This window comes from Protopterus annectens, chromosome 15.part0 (assembly GCF_019279795.1).
Source record: "Protopterus annectens isolate FY-2018-M chromosome 15.part0, PAN1.0, whole genome shotgun sequence".
Classification (NCBI taxonomy): domain Eukaryota; kingdom Metazoa; phylum Chordata; order Ceratodontiformes; family Protopteridae; genus Protopterus; species Protopterus annectens.
Genome location: NC_056749.1, coordinates 689,987,534 through 689,992,181, shown reverse-complemented (window position 1 = coordinate 689,992,181; position 4,648 = coordinate 689,987,534).

Below are 4,648 nucleotides of genomic sequence, written 5' to 3'. Positions count from 1 at the left end.
CAAAGGTAGTGTACGCTCTCATATGGGGGCACAATCCATTAAGACAGCATGTATTTTTGGTATCAAAGTAAATTTGTACATGTTCCATCAATTTTTATTGTGAGTTGTCACAGTCTGATAATTTGTTTGTCACGTGAGGGCTATCTGACCTCTGTAGAAAGGCTGAATAAAGTTAACATCCAGAATATATGTATACTAAGTCTATAATGTTTCAATAGTGAAAATACTGTATATTTACCAGAAAAAATGTACTTTTTAATTATAACATGCTGTGGCAACAACGACATGTTTTCTAGAAGCTAAACCTGTGCAGTCAAATTCAGAGGCATGCTGCACTGGAAGCTCTGTGGTTAGACTTGCGGTCTCAAGTGTGTTTTGTAGCCAATACCATGTTATTACCTGAAAGTATTGTAATACTCTCAAAGGCAGACATAGATAGTCTTTGCCGTGAGCTTATATGCCTTTTCTGCCAGTCTGACAGTTTACATTTTACTCAGTTTTCATTGTGGGTGCTGTGGTGAATTTCTACTCAATACACTAAGTAAAATATTGACCAAAGGTACTATTTTCTGAGTTGTGAATACATCTGAAGAAAAACTCCTCTTTACTTCATCAGCAAAAAAAAAAAAAAAAAAAAAAAAAAATATATATATATATATATATATATATATATATATATATATATGTATATAGATATACACACACACACACACACACACATATATATATATATATATATATATATATATATATATATATATATATATATATATATATATATATATATATATATATATATATATTAGCTATATATATATATATATATATATATATATATATATATATATATATATATATATACACACACACACACACACACATATATATATATATATATATATATATATATATATATATATATGTATATATATATATTTTTTTTTTAATTGTAGCATGTTGTGGCTTAAAGCCACATTTTCAAATGGCTAAAGCAATAAGGCAAAATACAGAAGTGTGCTGCATTAACAAGTTCTGAGATTAGAACTGTAGATGTTCTTCATATTAATCACTATTGCAGTATCCTTAGCTATATGGGCTATATCCGGCCAGCTTCAAAAGCTTCAAGGCATCTTCCACATGGCGAAACTGTCAAGTAGCTTGCGAAGAGTTGACTAGCAGACAAGTATGGGCATGAAGTCCTTCAGAGCTTTACTGCTGCCTAAAAGTACACTCCTCTGAGGCTTTTGAGGATTGATGGTCGCCTTCTGCTTTCCTTTGCTGGGCAGGTAAGTTCCCTTTGGGAAAAATGCATTTTCTTATATTTACTGATGTTTAATCACTTTTCTCTTCAGGAAAGTTATTTTAAAGCAAGTAGTATTGTGTTTTAATGGACTGTCTCAAAACTATAATGTACGTTTAAGTGGAGCACTCATTTTTTTCTGACGGTTTTAAAGTAGTGTAAACTAACTGATAACTTATGTTCTGCAGAGAAATGATGCTTAATTTTCCATATGGGGGCTGAAATAATGTTTGAAAGTGCTTTTCCTGTGTTTATTTCTCTCAAAAAGTAACTTCTGTGGACTGGTAGTTTTATCATCAGTTGCTGCTTGTCTTACTTGGGAAAGAGACACCATTTTCAGTAGGACCATGGAACACATTGTTGGTCCCATGGTCTTTCTTCCAGCCACAAAAAGAAAAAGTTAAGCAAACAGCCTTTGCCACCACAATAGGTTAGTAACTTGCCTCAGCCATAGGTGGGTGACTCTGCTGTGGCCATTTGTTGTTTTTCAAACCACTCAGTTTTTACCATAAAATCCTCTGGTGTACTACAGACTGAGTGGTTAGCCACATCCTCTAAGGCTGTTGAAGTCCCCTTAGTGGGCAAGGGGGCGCCACTCTTGTTGGTCTTGGAAGAGGGAACTGGGAACATTTCACTGTTATTTCAGAATGTTGTGTCCATCCATGAGGAAGTAATGGCTGCCATTAGTAACACAGCTGGCCCCATTTTTTGTGTCAAAAAGAAATAGAAAACCAAACATGTATCTGCTCTTCCTTAAATTTCTTTGAACAGGAGTAGTTTACTAAGAGTGGCTCATGGTTTAATTCAGTCTATTGATCCTTCAGATACAATAATTTCTGGTAAAGGAAAATGGATGCTTCTTTTCCTGAACAGATTTAAGATTCTGACTCTAAAGAAGAAAGTGCAGGGATGGATTCAATGTTTTGTCCTCAGAATTCTGATTCAGACTCAGAGGACAGCTCAGTTTATTATTCTTCCTGTGGGGAGTTCTCTTCCTCTGAAACTATTGCTAGAATGTCCTAGTGTCTTTAGTGGGAGACTCTCAGAAAATACTATGAGTTGTTACAGAAGGATTTTCCATAACCCACACCCACTGTCTGCTTTATAGGATGTGTCTTGTTGCCTGCAATTTTCTTGATAGTCACCAGCTGTCCCTAAAAATGCCGATAGAATGCATAAAGTTCCTCAGTCTTTTAAAACTTTATACAGTATTCCCAAACCTGACCTAGCAACTATAGCCTTAGTTGATTTCACTGCTGCTAAGCACTTAGTTAATTCCAATCCTACTCTTTCTAATAAGGATGGGAAAGTTATTGATGGGTATGGGGAAAAGTGTATCGTTCTGCAACTTTTATTTTCAGAATATTAAATTGTCAGGCTCATATGTTAAAGTTTGTTCTGACATATTGTGAAAGTGTGAGGAATGTCTTATCTACAGTTTCTTATTGTGAAGAAAAAAAATGCTTCAAATAACTTGTTTCTCCCACTGCACAGGTCACTATGCATTGCTTGCAGTGTGTGTATGATTCTGTTGATACTTTTTCCAGGGTGTGGCCATTGGTTCTGTTTTAAAGATGTTTGCTTAGCTGCAGTCTCAGAACCTCCCAGATGATATTAAAAATGAGATTTTAAATTCACCTTTAGTGTTTGGCCCCTCTGCTACAGAGGTGATTAAAAACTGTGATGGAACGGACAAGCTGATCCAGAGAATCTCTAAGATTTTTTCAGCCATCCTTTTCCAAATTGTCCAAGGGATTTTCTTTGTCATTATCCAATTTTGGCTCAAAAAAAAAAAAACAGAATACAAACTCTCATCAGAATTCAGATAAACAGACCTTTCAGAAGAAGTGGCAAGTAGGTCCCAAATATAAGTCTTAGATCTCTCAAAACCCAAGACAATCCATCAATTCTGAATGGCTATTCAAGAAACTATATGACCCCCCCTCCCTTCTTGGCCTGTGTTCTCCTACAGAAAGTTGAGAGGTTGGTGTAATGGAATCACCATTTTCCTCTTTGGCAACATTTTGTTTCAAACAAATGGGTTCTAAAAGTCATTCAACAGGGTTACAGATGGCAGTGGGAAGACATTCCTCCTTTCTATAGGGTCATTCTTTATCTTGCAGATCAGACTCTTGTTTCATCCTTTTCTTCATCACATGCTGTCCCAATTAATGAAAGAACCAGTTCCTTCTTTCCAGTTGGGGTGGAGTGTTATTCTAAGATGTTCCTAGTGCCAAAGAAAGAAAACATTTTGAGACCAGTTCTGGATCTTTCTTTCCTAAACTTGTTTGTAATAGTGCTCAAATTTAACATGATGTCACTTCACAACCTGTTGCCTGTTCTTCCTCTTTCAAGTTTCCTGGTAACTTTGTCTTCTTTCAGCTTTTCCTGGTTAGGAGTCGCCACAGCAGATCACCTGTTCTCTCATGATTGACAGTCAAGTTTTACTGTGTAGAGTTGCCAGTCTGGCCCCCAACCTTTCACGGAAGGCACACACACACACGCACTCATGCCTAAGGCCAATTTAGAATGTCCAATCCACCTATAGCATGGCTTTGGGATGTAGGAGGAAACTGGAGCACCCGGAGGAAACCCGCATGACCACAGGGAGGACATGCAGACTCTGCACAGGAGGCACCCCAGCCAAGGATCGAACTGGAGAACCTCTTGCTGTGAGGTGACAACTAACAGCTGCACCACCGTGGCCACCCAAGTTTCCTGGTAACACTAAACTTAAAACATGCTTATTGTTACATCCATATTAATCCAGAGTTCAGATGTTTAAGGTTTTGTGTCTCTGGATCACATTTTTAGTTATTTACCTTATCCTTTGGACTATCAACTGCATCAAGAGTGTTCACAAAGTATCTACCTCCATTTATAGCTCACTGCTAAACTACAGGGTATCCAAATTTTTCCATATTTAGATGACTTGCTTATCTTTACAGAGTCTTTTTCAAAATGTTAGCAATCTTTCTCTTTGGTGAGTGAGCACTTGTACAAGTGGAGATTCCAAGAGAACATTCAAAAGTCTTTCTTGACTCCCTTACACAGGATTGAGTTCCTGGGATGTCAACTAGACACATTCCCTTGAAGGCTTTTGAGCTGAGGTACCAGGAAGCACAATTAAAAAGTTTTAGATACCACATTGGTGAGCAGTTTCATTCTTTCAGCTTGGAGTTCCAGTTTTAGGTGTGTTTTTTGATGTATTTGGCTTTTGAAAGTTTTTTTGTCAACTAGACACCTCAGTTCAAACTGCTTTTCTTCCACATGAAAAAACATCTTTATCAAGATCTGTTTCTAAGGTTTCCACTCAGACATTGCTCAATGCAAGGGAATAATTCAGAA